General features: G+C 52.5%; 1 protein-coding gene across 1 annotated transcript in view; it reads right to left on the reverse strand.

The window, feature by feature from the left end:
• Nucleotides 1-18,508, reverse strand: part of LOC123372400 (class I histocompatibility antigen, F10 alpha chain-like) — a 74,444-nt gene extending 55,936 nt beyond the window's left edge. Inside the window, exon 1 of the transcript XR_006580267.1 lies at nucleotides 15,845-18,508. The gene's annotated coding sequence lies outside the window, so the exon portion shown is untranslated. The remainder of the gene's footprint in view (nucleotides 1-15,844) is intronic.
• Nucleotides 18,509-18,848: the final 340 nt, after the last annotated feature.

The following is an 18,848-nucleotide window of genomic DNA, read 5'->3' on the forward strand; positions in this document are numbered from 1 at the left end:
GAGAATAACATCTGCCCCTCGAAGGGGAGGTCTTGGATTGTCTGCTGGACCTCATAGGGCAGGCCCGAGACCTGGAGCCAGGCTCCCCGCCGCATGACCAGGCCCGTGGCCAGGGTGCGCGAGGCTGAGTCCGCCGCATCTAAGGCAGCCTGGAGAGAGGCCCGGGAGATCAGCTTCCCCTCCTCCACTAGGGCCAAAACCTCTGACCTCGAGTCCTGGGGAAGGAGCTACATAAACTTCGACATGGCCGAACACGTGTTATGACCATATCGGCTTACAATTGCCTGTTGATTGGCAATGCAGAGTTGTAGGCCTGCCGTGGAATACACCTTCCTACCAAAGAGGTCGAGTCTTTTAGCGTCCCTGCTCTTTGGTGTTGACCCCTGAAACCCTTGACCCTCCCGCTGGTTGGCCATTGGAGAGCGGTGCTGAGGCGGTGGGGAGCCTCTTATCTGGTCCGGTGCCACCTTAGCGGCGCGGTGTGGGGAGGGAGGTGACAGCATGGCCGGCTTGCCCCTTGATTGTACCGGGGGACAGGCCGCGGTAGGCAACTCCCTACGGTGCGGGGAGGCAGGTGCCGAGAGTCCCATCAAGTCTGAGGCCGCCTCGAACGCTTCTGGCGTTGAAGGGAGGCGCAAGTCTCCGCTGAGGTCCGGGGATCTAGTCCGGTCCGGACTCCACCACCCGCTCTGCGGTGCGGGAGTCGACAGAGCAGCCGAGGGCTGTAGCCCAGCCTGTCCGCTTGCCACCCGCGGACGGCGTTGGCCTCGGATCCTGGTGGGGTGACCATTCCCTCACCGGATTTCTCTTCTTGGCAGGCACCGGCGACGGTGAGCGGTGCCGTACTGAGGCTGACTTCCTATGACCTGACTCCGTCCGGTGCCAGGTTTTAGACGACTTGGGCTGGGCCCTAAGTCCTGATGTCGGTGCCGGGGCGCTCCGCACCGAGGAAGACGTGCTGGGCACCGCCTCGGCCGGTTCCGGGTCCAAGGGTGGCTTCAGGGCAACCTTCATCAGGAGGACTCTAAGTCTTTGAGCTCTGTCTTTGAGAGTTCTCGGGCAGAAGCCTCTGCAGATAGAGCACCGGTCCTTTTGGAGGTTCTCTCTGAGGCACCTCAAACAAGCAGAGTGCGGGTCACTCTTGGGCATGAATTTCCCACAGTCCTTGCAGAGTTTAAACCCAGGGGACCCGGGCATGCCCCAGCGGGCGACGAAGACTTGCGGGGGGGACCCCCAACTACGAAGAACTATATACAATAATCTAAGTAAACTAACTATAACACAACTATATACATGGACTATACACAAGGATAGGACACTGCTAACTTGCTATGCGCAAGAGAAGTTCCAGCTAGCCATCACCGGCGGTAAGAAGGAACTGAGGGGGTGGAGGGTCGGCAGGCCCCTTTATAGGGCGCCATAGTGGCGCCACTCCAGGGGGCGCCAGGGCCAACCCTACGGACGCTGCTAGGGGAAAATCTTCCGACTGGTGTGCACGCAGCACGCGCACACCTACTTTGAATGGACATGAACAACCACTCGAAGAAGAACATGACGTTTTTCACTAGCTGTGGCCCATGCAGTACAAGGAAGTCCCTCAGGCTACTGCTCAAGTGGGTCCACAGTCCTGGATCATCTAGACTTAAGGAACTAAACTAAACTCAGCAGCAGCTGTTTCTTGCGCCTCCACCACACTCTTCTCTGATCTACGCTTTTCTTCAGGAATGTGCATGGTTACATCCATCTGAGATGGCGATATGGATGCTGCAGTAGCTGCCAGGTCACCTGCACTCTGACTTACTGGAAGATCAGGCATCTCCTCACCACTCACATCCTCACTGGGGCCAGAAGGCTCACTGTGAACATTGGTGTCTGTGTATCTCAGGAGAGCTCCTTCCTGCTTAGACAGAAAAGCTTCCTTTGCTTTCTTTCTTTTTCTGAATGCTGCCCCAGAGGGGCGTTTTCTTCTTCCACTCATGACTGCTGTTCTGTGCCAGCTAGAGTGGCTCTCAACACTCACTTGAAGGGGACAAATAAGCAGGCTGGTAGCAGGGCCTGAGTGAGGGAAGATATCAGCATCTTAAGGGCCAACTGGCTCCTACTACTTCAGCTGGCTGCCTGTTCTCCTCAAGTGGGTTCAGGGAAGCAGCAGGAAATAGGAAGCTCCCTGAGAAGCTGGTGTGAATCAGTCCAGACTCCTGGGGGTGCTCGAGAGGTACATAAGAGGCGCCTCCTCCTCTCTCTCCCTGCAGCTCCTGTTGCTTTCTGTTATTCCCTCTCACCTTTTCTCCTGCCTGCCTGTTATGTCTCTCGTGCCCTCCTTCCTCCAGCACAGCACTCCACCATCTCTGTGCATCTAGAGCAGAGAGAATACATATGCACCAGCACCAGACACAATTTTCTACACTCTGGGTCCTAGTGGTGCCCCCTTCCCCCCGCCCCCATCTGGCAGTTTAGGTGGCTGCTTCAGTTCACCTCATGGTAAAGCCAGGCCTGATCCCTGGCACTTCTGCAGCATCACTGCCCCCAGTTTGTGGCTGGGGAGAGAGGCACAGAGGACAGTGATTTGCCATAGAAGCAGCAAATATAGGGATAGAACCCAGGGGTCCTGGCTCCCAGCCCCCTGCACTAACCCACTAGACCCCACTTGTTTCCCAGAGCAGAGGATAGAACCCAGGAGTCCTGCTCTAAGCACAGGTGGACAATGACCCAACCCCTGTATTTTCTGTGCTTTTGCAAGTCACTGGGCTGTTTACAACATTTCTGGGAACTATTTTGCTTAGTCTCCTCCCCTGGGGGTAGGGACCAAGGCTCTGAGGCCTGTGACGTTTTCCCTGTGCTGCAGTACAGTCACTGTGGGTGTTAGTATCACTGGGGTTTGGATACTGCCTCTGGTCTGGGAGCCAGGCTAATGGGAGACTCCACCATCTGGGATGCTCACCCCACTTGGGCGGGTCAAGGGGGTGTTCACAGGGGCTGAGCCCCAACACAGCTTCCTGTTTCTTAGCTCCCAATAATATCGGTGGATCTCTCACTTGCTTTCAGTTCTGCTGTATCACAGGGAAGTTTGGACATAAACCAGCATTGCCCCCCCGGCCGTGCACACCTCTTGCTCCCCACAGCCCTGCTCAGAGCCTCCCCCTACACTGGCTGAGGTCAACCACAAGCCCAATGACTCCCAGATTGACTGTCTCCCATGGGTGGCTCTGAGCTGCTGGCACTGACCCTAAAGGCGGGACATTTCTGGCCCCATTCTGGGCCAGGCAGCCATTTTGTATATCTGACATGCATGAGTGAATGCAAGTGTAACCCTTCTGCCCCTCTTAGTTGGCAGCAACAAGGGCCGGGTTCAGTATCCAGGGGTTCCGTTTCAATAACACAATGCAAAACCGGCTCGAGCCCCCACCCAGTGACTGGGGACAATTACATACCACCCCCCCGGGCGCCTCCAGGAGGCAATACTTCCCCACTCGCAAGCACAGAGTCCGAGTGTAGCAAAATCCTTTTAATAAAGGAGGGAAACAATGCGGCATCTCGTTGGAGAAACACCACAAACAGGACTATACACAAACCATAAGCAAAAAACCCACCTCCAAGTACGTTTGGCAATGTCCTTTCCCCCTTAGAGTCTTAAGTCCAATCACCCCAAAGTCCAACAACCCAAAAGTCTCTGGTCAGTGCCACCCTAGAGTTCAAGTTTATCTGCAGAGTTTTACACCCCCAGCCTGGGTGGAAATGGGGGGGGGACACACAGGGTGTTAAGGGGCACCTTACGTGGGCCAGGGCCAACTGCTCCGCCTCTCCGTGGGGTTCTGCTGCAGCCTTCACCACGACCAGCTCCACTCCACCAGCTGTGCCGCTCAACCAGCCGACCTGTGAGCTGCTCCAGCCGTCCCCGCAAACCGCTCCACTCCGCTCACTGTTCCGTGGGCTGCTCCAACTGTGCTGCAAACTGCTCCGCTTTGCCAGCCGCTTAGCAATAGATCTTCAGGCTCCCCCACTAGTTAACACAGCACTCAGTGATCTCAGCTCAGTAAGCTTAGCTCTTTTAGTAATTTCAGCTCTTAGTGATTCAGCTTGTAGTAGGGGAGCCCCAGTGCTGGTGCACCATTGGCCCAACGTGAATTCAGCTCAGCAGCTTCTAGATGGACTCCTAACAGAATCAAAATTAGCTCTGCTCTTCAACAGTGGAGAGAGGAGGGTGTGCAATTGGTGTTCCAAGCCCTCAAAAGGGGGCCCATGCCATCAGATACACACACCAGTCCCCAACCTCTCTCAATTCATGGAGTTTTGGCACCCATATCCCTTGTCTAGCAAGTGCTACATAATTGGTGTTGAGACATCTCTGTCATAAGGCAGTCTCGTAGTTCCTCATTCACATAATCAGGGTGACAACACTTTATTCCTCCTGCCCCAATAACAAAGAAATTGGGGATCCTAGAGCTGTCAAAATAACCATCCCAGGCTGCTGTGGGCTATGCTAGGTGGGGTGGGTATGCCAATGCAAATACCTGAAATTCCTCACCCTGGGAGCCTCCTGCACGGAACATGGCTCAGCAGCCCCTCTGCAAGGGGCTCCCACCACCATCGGGGATCTCCCCTCTCTCCCCCTGCTCCAGAGGCTCAGGGGATGGGATGTGTCCCGGTGGGTTTCTTTGGGAACGTGGAGTGGGAAAAACCCTCCCTGGGCCGAGACGTAGGCAAGAGGGGGCGGTGGATTCAGGATGGTCCCAGGTTCACCCAGCCAGGCCAGTAATTGACCGTTACAAGCTGGGAAAGCAGGCTCCTTACCTGCCTCTGAGCCCCGCCGGGGTGGGGGTGTGATCACAGAGGGACCATGAGAGCATCAGAGCCCTACAGGCAAAGCACAGAGCCAGGGACGGGGTGTCCTGTATTCCCAGCTCTCTATTAGCAGGGTGAGCTCCCCCCACACTGGGGTTCACTGCTTTCCTGCCATTTCTATAGTTCCTTTAACCCCTAAGTGCCTCACTGGCTGTGCACAGCCCCCACACCCCCATGGAGATGCAGCCACCTCTGGGGAAGAGCACATCAGCCAAACACACAGGGGAAATGTCAGCCAAGGGCTATGGGGCAAACACCTGCACTTATGGAAAGTGCCCCATGAGGTCTTCAACCTACACCCATCTGACACACCTTGGGGCTTACCACACACACACACTCACAGCCCTGAATCATCCCTGCAGGCTGCTGTGACTACAAAGCACTGCCTGACTCCAGCATCGGCCCAGCAGCCATTTAAACAGCTGACCCTTTTTCAGCACAGCTGTCTGTAGGGCTGATACCGGGAATCCAGGAGCAAAGATACAGGCTGAGCCGGGGAGGGAGAGGGGGAATTTCATTCTAGTTCCTCTCTTTGGCTGACTCTGCTGGGCCTTTTCTCCATAGGTCTGGGCCCAGATCCCCCCCCCCGCCCCCTTCAATGCAGTGGGGAGACCATTCCTGTCTCAGGGGCTGGGGAACACCGTCCACCACTCAGAGGAATCACTCTGTGTTTACGGGAAACTTTAGCCTGATCCATATTTGAGAATTAGAGCTCGTCTAAACACAGTTCTGGCCATTGTATTGTATTGAAAATTTCACAGTATTTGGCATTTTCCTAAGGACCCCAGCTCTTCGAGTCATGGGACGATGTGAGAATTTCAGCTTTAAAAAGAAAAGAAGTAAATGTCTAGTCCTCATAGTTGAGGGAGAATCTTGACAATATGATTGCCCGAGGCGCAAAACCCAGAAGGCAAATAAACTCCACACTTTTGTTCAAAGTCTCATTATTTGTGAATCAGTGTTCTGATTTTTGGAGGGCATAAGTGGCACATTGAGATCAGGGCCCCATGAGCTGTGTGCTGTATGCACACAGAGACACTTTCTTCCCCAACGAGTTTACATTCTAAATAGACAGAGGAAGGATTATTATCCCCATTGTGCAAATGGGAAAACTGAGGCAACAAAGTGACTCAGTGACCTGTCTAAAGTTGCACACAGAGTCGGAGACAGAGCCAGGAACTGAACCAAGGTGTCCTGATCCCCAGGCCAGTAGCTTCATCACAGACTATCCTGTTACTGCCCCTGCATTACATTTCCAGACAGATGGCAGCCCCGTCAGCCTTGAGGGGGCTGTGGAGAGGGGGAGGCATTATTAAAGGCGAGCAATACTCCAGGATTTGGGGAGACCTATAATTGAAAGGGCGTCATGCAGGGCTGGGCTGAGGGGAACCCGGGGTCTGAGCCCAGACGTCAGTTCCCGTCTGGCTGAGTCTAGCGATACAAGGGGGAATGTTCCTGCTTAGCACTGACATGCTGCTGGGGCAGCCCCCCCCCATGTTGTCCCACCCTGGGGCAGGCCCTGCCAGTGACGGATACCAGGGGCAGCCAGGCCAATGGCTCTCTATCCCCATAGGCCTGGGTTTCCCCTGCCAGGCACCTTGTACTGCCAGTGGCACCTCTGCAGACCAGGCATCGACACCCCCCAGTCAGCCCCACCCTGGTGCCAGCATTTCCCACCGTTCTACGCTGGCCAGCAGCAGGGTGATGGTGGGTGAACCAGGCCCTGTGCGATGGCTGGGCAGGGATCAGAGACACAAGGCTCCCTACCCCTCTTGCCTGACAGTCTGGCCATCAGTCCCTCCTTGGGTAAGGCGGGCAGGCCAGAGACAGTTCGGGAGATACAAAGCAGGCTGCAGCATGGCTGGAAAGCAGCGACTGAGATGGGAACAGCCCCATGGGAGGTCGGGGGGAGATTTGTGTCAGCAGCTACAGAGCGGGGTTTGTGGGTTAGAACAGGGGGGTCTGGGAGCCAGGACTCCTGGGTTCTGAGGCACAGCTGAGCCCTCTGTCTCACCAATCTGGGATCCTCTTACACTGTGATGTTGTGACAAGCTGCAAAGCCCTCCAAGCTTGCACTCACTCCAACATCCACCGGTAGGAACCACACCCAGCTATGTTCATGAATGGTCTGGCCAATCATGAACCCACAATAGACAGGCTACAGCCAAAATACCCCCAAACTCCTCAGGCTAGGACCCCGGAGCTGTACCGTCCTGCCCTGGGCAAAACCCGACCAGTATTAATTTATTAACCAGTTCACCACTTCTACAAGGGAAAGTGGACATGCACCAATTCTTGCTCCTGGGCTGAGAGTTTTCTCTTTGCATTTCAAACAACACGCAGTGTTTTAGGTAAAATATAAAACAGATTTATTAACTACAGAAAGATAGATTTTATGTGATTATAAGAGATAGCAAACCGACCAAAGTACATGACCTAGCAAATAAAGAAAATTGCAAGCTAGGTTTTATACACTAGACAGGATTTGTATCAAGCAGCGTCTTACCCAGTACACGCGGGTTAGCTTTTGCATACACAGGCAGGCTTCCTTCTTTCCTGCCTCAGACCAGCAACTCCCCCCCAGTTCAGTCTTTTTCCCCCAGTCCTTGTAGGTGTGGCATTGTGGGGAAAGTGAGGTCACTTATGTGTGTTCCTTTCTCCTTTTATATCTTCTTTCAACTTGCTGGAAAGCTCTCGTCCGGTGTCCTGGGTCTTCCTCTCTGGGATCCCTTCAGGTTGTGACACAGACTCCAACAGGCTCTGTTAAGCTGCAGAAATTAAACACAGGCAACATCTATTAAGAACTGCCATGTTTTGCAATGCTTAAGTGCATATGCTGTGGGACGGTCGCCCTCTAGCTGCTGCAGTGTTCAGTGGACAAAATTCCTAAACCTGCTGACAAAGCTTTTAGCTCCAGTGTCAGGGCTGGTCCACACTAAGAAGGGGGGTCAAACTAGGGTACGCAAATTCAGCTACGAAGTACCCTAGTTCGAACTACTCACCCGTCCAGACGCCGCGGAATCGAAGTCCGCGGCTCCAAGGTCGACTCCGCCACCGCCGTTTGCAGTGGTGGAGTACCGGAGTCGACCGGAGCGCACAGGGAGTTCGAACTATCGCGTCCAGATTAGACGCGATAGTTCGAACTCCGAGAAGTCGAACTCACCGCGTCGACCCGGCAGGTAAGTGTAGACTAGCCCTCAGAGATCCTGTGTTCCTGAAGATGAGGTGCTGGGCTATAGCCCTGCTGCTTCCTCCCTGCAGTTTCACTGGAGACTGTTCTCTGAAGCAGCTGGATTTATCATTACAAAAGCTGATCTCAGCCCAGGCTGTACCAGCAGCCACAGAGAAATCCCTCTCACTAGAGTCTTTCACACCTAAATTAATCTCAGAGAAAACAAGGAGGTTTTGGCTGCAAACCTGTTCCTGAACCCCCCGTGTGAATAAAAGGGAAATAAGAGATTCAGAACTTCTCTGTTCTGCTCTTTGGAGCTGGTTTGCTAGAGGGGATGGGCCAGTGAGACTCGGGGTCCAATGACTTGGACGAGGTGTCTCTCTCCAGAGGCCTCAGTGAGAGCAGTGAACTCGTAGGCTAGAGCCCCCCTCACTTACCCTTGGCAGATACGTCAGAGCCATAGGCGCTGACTTACATGGGGCTCTGGGGCTTTAGCCCCATGAATAAATCCCAAGCAGGGGCTCTGCCCCACCAATGTTTTTTCTCCCCTGCTTGGAGCGCGCCGCCGCCGCCGCCAGGGCTGGAGAGCTTCCCCCCTCCCCTCCCCGCCCCGCTCGGCCCCAGAGAGCTTAACTGCCTGAACGCAGGCAGCTGTGTCTGTGTGTCTCAGGTGATGGGAGGGCGGCAGGTCCCCGCCGCTCGGCCGCTCCGCTCCATCCCCGGCGCTTGCAGGGGTCGCGCCGCCGGGCTTTGCCGCTGTGGGCTAGAGGACAGGCTGGTCACTGGCCCGTCCCCAGCAGGGGCAGGGGCCTGGAGCTGTGCTAGGAGCTCTTCCCAGGCCTGCGCTCCTCTCCGTGGCGGGCTCGCTGGCCTGCTCTGGCCTCCCGCTCACGGGCAAACGCTTGGAAAGAAACCAGGCGCCTCATTGTAACTCCCCCGAGCTGGAGCCTGCGGAGGGAGTGGGGACCGGGGGACACTTCCCTGGCGGCGATCGCTGCTGCACGGGCCCTGTTCCTGGGGGCAAGGGACCAGCGCAGGCTGATGACTTGCAAACTCGAATCACCCGTGAGCCACCCGGCGCTGCTGCAGCCCGGCCCCGCTGCGGGAAGGAGGGGCTGCTGCAGGAACAGCGGAGAGGCACTCAGAGGATGCACCAGGTCCCGGGAATGACACTGGCCTGGCCTGAACCAGGGCTTATTTCTCTCCCATTTCACAGGTGCTGCCGGCCGGTCCGATCTGTGCAGGGAGGAGCGAGGTGTGTGCTTGCCGGCATGCCCTGTCCTGGGGGCGGGGCCGCCCCCTCAGGAGAGTTTGGGAGGCTGAAGCCCCCGGGTGGGCACCCCGAAGCGATCTCTCTCTCTGCATGTCTAACCCATCCACCCGCCCAGCACCGGGCTACACATGCAGACAACACCCCTCTTTCAGCCTGTGCTGGGGGGGCGGGGGGGTTGAAGCCATTGCTGTTTAAAGGGCTGCGGCTGGGTCCCTCCACTCTTTTCCCATGCTGCTCCCTAGGAGGGAGAGATCACTGCGTGGGGGCGGGCGGGGACTCTTGCATGATACTTGTGAGCTCTCACAGCCGGGTGGCCACAGGTGAGTCCCCAGGGCAGCATCATTGGCACATGAGAGAGGAGGAGCCCCGAGGATAGAGCAACTGAAGGTGAGCTAGGGTGGCTCTGGGCTGGGGGGGGGTTCCTTTCCCTTGTGCTGCACGGGGAGGGAGTTTCTTTAAATGGGGGGGGGCTGGGAGTGGGATTTTACTTCTAAGAATGTCACTGCTGAGCTGTTTGACCTGGGGTGGGGGGGAGACCTCTGTCTAGGGAACAGGTATACCCCTGCTAGCCACAAATGTGCCTCGACCCTGGCCCATCTGGGAAAAGAGTGGCTCTCAGCTGGCAGAAGCAGGCCTCACGGCTGAGATAGCCAACGACAGGGGACATTGTCTACAGCTCTTTTCCATCGGATGGTGGCATCTTTCCAACTCTACCCACTTGGACTAGGGCCTACAAGGGCCAGTCTTCCTTTACCACCTCTCTGAGCCATTCAGACCCCTGCATTGCTCAGCGGTTTGCTTTTCAATGACCTAGCAAACACCCTTCCACTCTCCGGATGGAGCTGAGCTGAACTTGCTTTACTGTTCAGTATTAGCCTCATTTCACAGATGGAGGAACGGAGACACAGAAAGGTTGAAGCCAACATTTTCAAACCTGGGTTGCTAAAGTTAGATGCTACAACCTAATTTAGGTGGCTAAATAAGTGGCCTGATTTTCAGAGGCAAGGATCAAATAGATTTGATTCCAATGGTGCTGCATCTTGGGGGGTGGGGAGCCCAGAACCAAGTTCTGGGTCTCTCCCCATTTCCCCAGCCAGCTCCAAACTGACACTCCCTCCTCTGGCCTCTGTCTCTCTTCCGGACAAGGAGGCCACCTGATCTTTGGCCACAACACCTTCAGTTGGCATCTTGCAGGGGAAACTGAGGCACCCATACAGTATTCAGAGAAAATATTAAGAACATTCCCACTTCATCACAACAGGTGCAACAAAATATAATACTGTATATTGAAGTAGGCAAGTGCTGCTTCTGACTTTCTACTTTTAATTGACCTTTGTAATCTTGTGGCACTGATGCATTGTAGCTTCATTTTATATCGGCTTACAGGGCGGGAGCCAGGGCCGGCTCCAGACCCCAGCGTGCCAAGCAGGAGCGTGGGGCGGCATTGTCCTGGCAGGGCGGCATTTGGCTCCGGCGGACCTTCCGCAGTCATGCCTGCGGGAGGTCCACAGGAGCCCTGGGAGGAGCGGACCTGCCGCAGGCATGACTGCAGTGGGTGCGCTGGTCCCGCGGCTCGGATGGAGCTCCCGCAGGCATGCCTGCGGATGCTCCACCGGAGCTGCGGGACCACAGGACCGTCCGCAGGCACTTCAGCCCCGGCCGTGGGACCGGGGAAGGGTGGCGGAAGCGGCGCAGCGCGCCGCCCTGCTTGGGGCGGCGGAATTTCTAGAGCTGCCCCTGGCAGGAGCGGGGGGGCACCACCATTTTGGGTCCCACCAAAAATTATACAAACCTGCCGCCTATGGTCAGAGCCACTAGATTCTTGGTCATTTGCTGTGCAGAGGAGGAGGAGGAGAGAGAGTATATTAGCATCTCTCACAAGGCAGGTTTCAGCGTAGTTAGACTCTTATCCCAAGGGAAGAGTCATCACCTGACTCTTCCCTAGCAGTGAGGCGGTTGGTGCACAGATCAGTCTACAGTGCAGCTTCCCTGGATTTCCATTATTCACATGCAAAAAACGTTACCATTGTAGGGGGTCAGCACTGCTTTGTGCTTCTCACGCCTCTTCAGAACAGGAGCACTGAATACTCAACATTCAACGGCTAGCAAACCAGGAGATGCTGGGCTAAGGATACATAAGAACGGTCGTACTGGGTCCGACCAAAGGTCCATATAGCCCAGTCTCTTGTCTTCCAGCAGTGGTCAGTGCCAGGTGCCCCAGAGGGAATGAACAGAACAGAACAATCATCAATGATCCATCCCTGGTCACTCATTCCCAGCTTCTGGCAAAGAGAGGCTAAGGACACCATTGACGCACGGCCACCCAGGAGTGAATCAAATCCTGAGCACTTAATTAGCAGAGCCATGCAGCCACGTTGCTTCTGCACTTTGCCTCAGAGCCTCTGGCCAGCTGCTCCTGGGACCCTCCTGCTGGCTGAGCAGAACAGGGAGGAGGGGGTGGGGCTGATGTCAGGGTTTTCCTCTACCCCCACCCATGTACCCCATCTCTGCAGTGCAGGAGCTGGGGACAAGCCTCAGGAGCTGGAGAGCTCAGCTGCTGTGGTCTGAGCCTTCTGGTGTGAGTGCCTTAAAGAGACAGTGGATGGACTTCCCCAGCAGCCAGCACACTCACTCTCCCTCTCCCTCACACTGTCTCTTTCACACTCACCTCCAACACATACTTGTGGTGTTGTTCGTTATTTCTTTGTACTTCCTGCAATGCACAGATATTCTCTGTAATTTTATTCTTTCCAAGTGCTGCTATTTTAGGTTTCTGACTGGTCTGTGCAGTTAAACATTTATTTCTCTTATACTTAAGTTTAATTCTTTGAGTAGTGAGTTCTAAGATGCCTAACCAACCCTGGCTGGAGTAATTATCCCTATGGTAACTTTTAATATATATATATATCTATATATAAAAAATCAAATCTAGGTTTTTTGTTTCTACTGGTGGCACGTATCTGCACAGTACTTTCATATTGGTGCACATAACAAAACTCTTTGCGCACAGGAATGAAAAAAATTAGAGGGAACAGTCCCCCTGCCAATCAAGATCAGTTAAATTCTTGCCTTAATCAACGGCACTGCACAGAGCAGTGTGGACGGTATGAAGAGGAATGCTGATCTGGGGTGGTGCTGGGCACACAGACAAGGGCAAGTTTGGTTTGGCCTGGTGCTGTTCTACTTCCTGTTCCTATTCCCAGACCTACTGGGGCAGAGTTCGAGTTGCGTGGGAAGCATCAGACTGCAAGGGATGGAGAAGAGTTGGGAAAGGCCAGCTAGTCCCAATACAACAGTCTCTTTGATCCTATATAAAACGTATACATTTTCAATTCACGTACATTTATGCTTTAATGCAATTTTTATACAGATAGGGTCTGACAGCAAGACAATTTAACACACACTCTCAAACTGGGGCTGAACAGTTTATAGTTTCTGGTAAATCTAATCTGGCTGGTGTATTTATCTATTTTTATCATCAGTCAGCATCCTCATCCCCCCCCACACCCCAACCCTCTGCCCCAGCCCCGAGCCCCCTCCTGCACCCTGAATCCCTCATCCCCAGCCCCACCTCAGAGCCCTCACCCCCAGTCAGAGCCCTCACCCCCACACTCCAACCCTCTGCCCTAGCCTGGAGCCCCCTCCCACACACCAAACAAACCCCTCAGCCCCACCCCATTCATTTTGATATGTGCCCTAATATGGGGTGATCTGTCACACGTCACCTCTGTTTTTTTGGAGTAACGAGGAGCAGCGAGGGAGGCGCAACTGAGGGCCAACTGTAGGAGGAAGGGTGGTGCTCTGAGGAGGTTTTGTTGGCACTTCTCAAACCCCCTCCGTTACCCGCTGGAGGCACCCCTGAGAGGGTAAAGAGAGCTGGACTCCTACACCCTAGCGGGACCCGGCAGACCTGCGCACTTTATACTGGCTCTTGGTACCAGGCATTAGATGGCTTCCAAGACAGTCCATAATTTATGTAAATATTTCCCATAGTTAAATTACAAAGGATAACTGTAAACAAATAACACAAGTCTGTAGGGGCAAAATTAGAAAGCCAAGGTGCAAAATGAGATCAAACTAGCTAGAGACATAAAGGGAAACAAGAAAACATTCTCCAAATACATTAGAAGCAAGAGGAAGACCAAGGACGGGGCAGACCCATCAGTCAATGAGGAAGGAAAGACAGTAACAGAATACGTGAAAATGGGAAAAGGGCTATGTCATAGGTCTTCTTCCCCCACTTGGAGCTGTTGGGTTCCAAGATGGGGACCTGCATGGACTCCTCTAAACTAAAATCTACTACGCTGCCACCAGCTAGGTTTTTAAGTGTCTAGCACACTCCCTGTTCCCCTGAACTTTCCCTGGGGAACACAGATCCAACCACCTTGAATCTCAGCACAAAGGGAAGCAGCCCACTTCCCCCCTCCCTCTCTCTCTCCTAGCCTACTCCGGAGAGATACACACCGATTCAACTCCGTGAATCAAACCCAGGAGGAACTCACTCTTCCCCCCTCCCCCTTCCCCTGAATTTCCACAAGAGAAGGAATTAACCAAGTCCAAAGAAAAGAAAAGAATTTATTAAAAGAACAAAAAGAAAGTACACTATCTCTGTAATACCAGGATGGAACAATACACAGAGTCTAACCTATAAACCTGGAGAGAATTCCCCCTCCCGCTTTCTTTCTCAGTAAAAGCAAAGTAACAGCAATAGAAATAAAGAGATTCCTTTAGCAAAACACACAATTGCCAATGCAGAAATAAAAGTAAAAAAATACTAGTACGCCTTTCTAATATTCGCTAGACTGAATAGATGAAAAATACTGCAGAAACCTGGGAGGACTTGATTAAGATGTCTGGACTCCCTTAACTCCCAAGAGAGACTCAACTCAAAACAAAGAACACAGAAAAAAACTTCCCTCCACAGAGATTTGAAATTATCTTGTCCCTGATTGGTCCTCTGGTCAGGTGGTCATCAGGTACTGCTTGTTAACCCAGTACAGGTAAAAGAGACCTTAACCCTTAACTAACTGTTTATGACAGGCTAAATAACTTTTGTTTCAGTTTTCACCAAAACGTTTCAAAGCGAGGAGGAGATGTGATAACAGTTTTCAAGTACATAAAAGGTTGCTACAAGGAGGAGGTGAAAAAAAATGTTTTCATCAACTTCTGAGGATAGGACAAGAAGCTGTGGGTTTAAATTGCAGGAAGGGAGGTTTAGGTTGGACACTAGGGAAAAAAATAATGTCACGGTGGTTAAGCACTGGAACAAATTGCCTAGAGAGGTTGTGGAATCTCCCTCATTGGAGGTTTTTAAGAGCAGGTTAGTCAGGGATGGTCTAGATAATACCTAGTCCTGCCCTGAGTGCAGGGAACTGGACTGGGTGTCCTCTCGAGGTCCCTTCCAGTCCTACGATTCTATGGTACTAGAGCAATAGTTGGAGATTTCTCTAAAATCCTCATTGTAGACAAGGCCTATGATTGGGAGCAAGGATCTCCTGTCAGTGCAGGGGCAGGCAAATTTATTGGCCTGAGGGCCACATTGGGTTTCCAAAATTGTATGGAGGGCCAGTTAATGGAGGCTGTGCCTCCCCAAACAGCCAGGTGTGGCCCAGCCCCATCCCCTATCCGACCCCTCCTGCTCTCGCCCCATCCAATCCCCCCTGTTCCATCCCGACAGCACTCAAAACCCCTGCCCCTGACTGCCCCCCCATCCAATCCCTCATTTCCTTCCTGCCACCCTGGGGACTCCTGCCCCCATTCAACCCCCCTGTTCCCCGCCCTCTGACCGCCCCGACCCCATCCACACCCCTGTCCCCTGCCCACCACTCTGAACTCCCCTTCCCTCTATCCAACCCCCCCTGCTCCCTTACCCCAGGAGCTCACAGCCCCACCGGCCAAACCATTGAGGTGGAACAGCGGGGGAGGGGCCAGGGGCAGCCTCCCAGGCCAGGAGCTGAGCAGAAGGGTCCTGTGGCCGGATGTGAGCCGCGGGCCGTAGTTTGCCCACTTCCGTGTCAGAGCCTCTAACCTAAAATCCACAAGGAAATACTGATGGCTGTTCAGAGGTGGCCACTTGAAAAAGAGGCGATGGGTCTCTTGTCACTTACCCTGAGCTACAGTGTAGCCGTCTCCCTTCCTCCCTGCAGAGAGAAGGCAAATGTCAGTGAATGCAGCTCCCAAGGCAGGAACCGACTGCAATCAGTGTCTGCAGCTCAGAAACAGGGCCCCTGGCCCAGCACAGCTCCCTGGCGCTCAGTAATGGACTCAAGATCCCAGGCGCTCATGATCAGCAGGAGAGAAAGACACAATCAGACAGTTTCCAAAGACCTCGGTGCACTGGCTGCTGAGCTCTTTGGAAAACCTAACCCCATATAAACTGTAACCCGTACCCAGTTTCTGGGTCTGGCCCTCCAGCAGCTCCCATGGGTGTCATTAGCTCAGTCCCACAGTGGGGCAGTTACACCGCACTGACCACTGGCTCCTGTACTGCTGTTGCCCTTAGGGGTACGGGCAGGGCCCACCAAGTCCAGGGAATCCCCCCATCCCAGGCTCTTTACCTGGGCGTTTCTTTTTCCAGACGACTACTCCAATTATACCACCAATCAGGAGAACTGCAGAGATAACTCCAGCCACAACGGGAATCAGACTGTTATTTGGTTCTGAAATGGAATGGAGAGAATGATCAATGGGGGGAAATCCCCCCTCCGCACTAAAACCCTCCTTTCATCCCATTGCAGGCATAAGTCAGTCAGCTCTCCAGGTTAGGGCTGAGTCCTGAACCCTCCACCCCTTCCAGTGCAGCTACCATGCATTGCACCTCACCACAGAAAGTCTTGGACACTAGACCCAGCCTCTACCACTTCAATTCGTAATAAATATTTAGCACTTAAAACAGAGGACTTTTACAGCATTAATCAATCTTCATAAACCTAACTATGGGAGAGCAGGGATGTCAGTATCGTCCCTAAACGGGAAAGGGGGAGACTTGCTGAAGATCAGTGCAAAAGCCAGGAACAGACCCCAAGAATCCTGGCTCCCAGACCTCCTGCTCTAACCCACCAGCCCCCACTCCCCTTCCAGAGACAGAACCCAGGAGTCCTGGCTCCCAGCCTCTAACCCACCTTGACCATGATGACTTTCATAACTAACGGAACACAGTCCCCCTGTGGGAGTCTGGTGACAACCTGGAAACTGACCTCAAAGCTCTGGATTTCCCTGCCATGAATGGAGTACAGACACAATGTGTGTTTTTTGAGGGGGGCAGGAAATGAAGAAGGGACGATAGAGATATTTTAATACTGCTCTTGGCTTATATACACCTGTTAAACCCCGAGTTCTGTATACACTTTCAGTTTCACTAATCAGCTTCTCCTGTTATCTGAAGGATTCACATAATAATACAGCAAAAAGAAAAATATTTCTAAGAGAATAAGGAAATGTGGTTTATGACACAAAAATTGGCAGGGGACGTGGTGGTAGGATTTTGCTGTGAAACCATCTGATGACTAGATTTCCAGTGCAGGCTGCCCTTTTAGAAATGGTTTGCACTTCCAACTGCTGCATTTTTCCACATCTGAATTAACCAAGCAAAAAGCTGTCTGGAAGGCAGCTCCATGTGTAAAAAATTCTTCCAAGACTTTCTTGTGCTAGGGGCATAGGAGACTCTCCCCCCGATGCAGGGCACTAACCTTCCTTCTCGCTCCATTCCAAGGCCACACCCTCTCTGCAGTGATGCTGGAACACAGAAACAAGCTGCTCCCCAAATTAAACATCTCTCTGGCCACATAGGCAAGAATGAAGGGCCCGTAGAGCCATGTTTCTGGATTTCTGTGCTGAATTCATGGCATCAGCAATGGTGAACCCTGAATCCAGGTCCCTGACCAGATTCTATGTGTGGAAACCAAAAGCCTCTGCTCCCAGCCACAGTGACACAAGAACCTTGAAAGGCTTCACTAAGCTCCAGATACAGGTGCCAATCATGTGCTAGGTTTGTGCCCATCTCTTCTCAGTCCCTGGATTTGAAAGAGAAAAGAATCTTGCCCTGGCCAGGAAGCAAAAAATGAATTAGATAAACTGACCAATTAGAGATGGAAAGGACCGTTAAACAAAAAACCATGACACATGGCTGTAAACTGCCCCTCAAACTAGCTAATATTAATTGGCTAGTTTCTTGTAGGTTGTTAACAAAACTATTTACCCAATATTTACACATGTTGAAAAATCAGTTTCCCAGCCTCTTGGCACTGAAATACACATTACATTGCTGTGTATGGCTGTTTCTTGTTGCCATTTGTAAAGATGGCCAAGGACAAGATCATTTTCTGCTGAGGTTTGTGAGAGAAATAAGCAACTAGTATAACTGTTGCAAAAAAACTGGGTACAAATTTCAAGTAACCTTGAACAGCAAGCGCAAACTGTTTGGGAAGGGAAACATTAGGGTGTGTAATGATGCTAACTAATTTGGGATATTTGTGGCCATGGTAACAGACAAGGTACATACATGGGCAATAGTGAATTAACATTTTGAAGCAGACTAGGTTGCAACTGTCCTCCTGAGTTGAAGCGTTAAAGCATTTAACCTCTTCCCCTGCTATGTTTGTGCTGATTAATCTTTAACTAAAAAGCTTTGGTAATAAATTTGACTGAGTGTGATTATCTGAGGTCTTATTGATAAAAGAACCAAGTAATAAGTATGAAAGTGTTGCAGCAAAAGGTAGATCTTGACGGGGAAAACTTTAAGGACAAGGGGAGCCTTCTTCCAGATTGATATGGGGAAGGCAATTCCATATGTAGGGGATGGCATGAAAGAAAGCACATCGATGACTGTGGGAGAAGTTTGGACAAAGAGGCAACAAGAACAAAGCTACCGTCATTGGTGGGACACAGGGGCTGGGGGTAACACAACAAATATGATGGTGCAGACGGTGAATGAGGAAGAATTACATGGTGAATGAAGCTGGTGCCCATAGAAGTGGTGGCACTTCCATGATCAAAGTTCAGTGGCACTTTCTCTACAGAGTCTATTTCTCAGAGTGCTCCATCATGCACGTGCACAGGCAGATTGCCTTGATAACGCTGCGTCACACCAGGGGAAGAGGTAGAATCTGTGGAGTGAATTTGGGCTCATTTGGTCAAGTGGCTCTGGAGATGCAGCTTCTCTACAGTGAGCTGCTTTTAACATTTTCAATTTCTTACCTTTTTTTCCAGCAGAGCTGCCCAGGGAGCAAGGTTAGCTGATCCGCCCCCTGCCCCATTTTGGAACTGGGGCTGGGGAATGGAGATGTAATTTGTAGTGACCTTCTCGGTGAGGCTTGTCCCCCATCTTACCTTTCCTCTGCAGAGTCTCCTTCCCGCACTCTATTTCCCGGCTAAGGAGTTCTGTACATCTCTCCTCCAGGTAGTGTTTCCATCTTTCATTGTCATCTACTTCAACATCCCATCTCCTCTTGCTGATCTGAGCCCCAATATCTGCTGCTACCCAAGTCATGGTCTCCTTATCGAAGGTAAGAAAGTCTCGTCTGTCATATGAATCCTGGTAAAACCCCTGAATGACGTCGTCTT

Source organism: Mauremys mutica, chromosome 6 (genome assembly GCF_020497125.1).
Source record: "Mauremys mutica isolate MM-2020 ecotype Southern chromosome 6, ASM2049712v1, whole genome shotgun sequence".
Taxonomy (NCBI): domain Eukaryota; kingdom Metazoa; phylum Chordata; order Testudines; family Geoemydidae; genus Mauremys; species Mauremys mutica.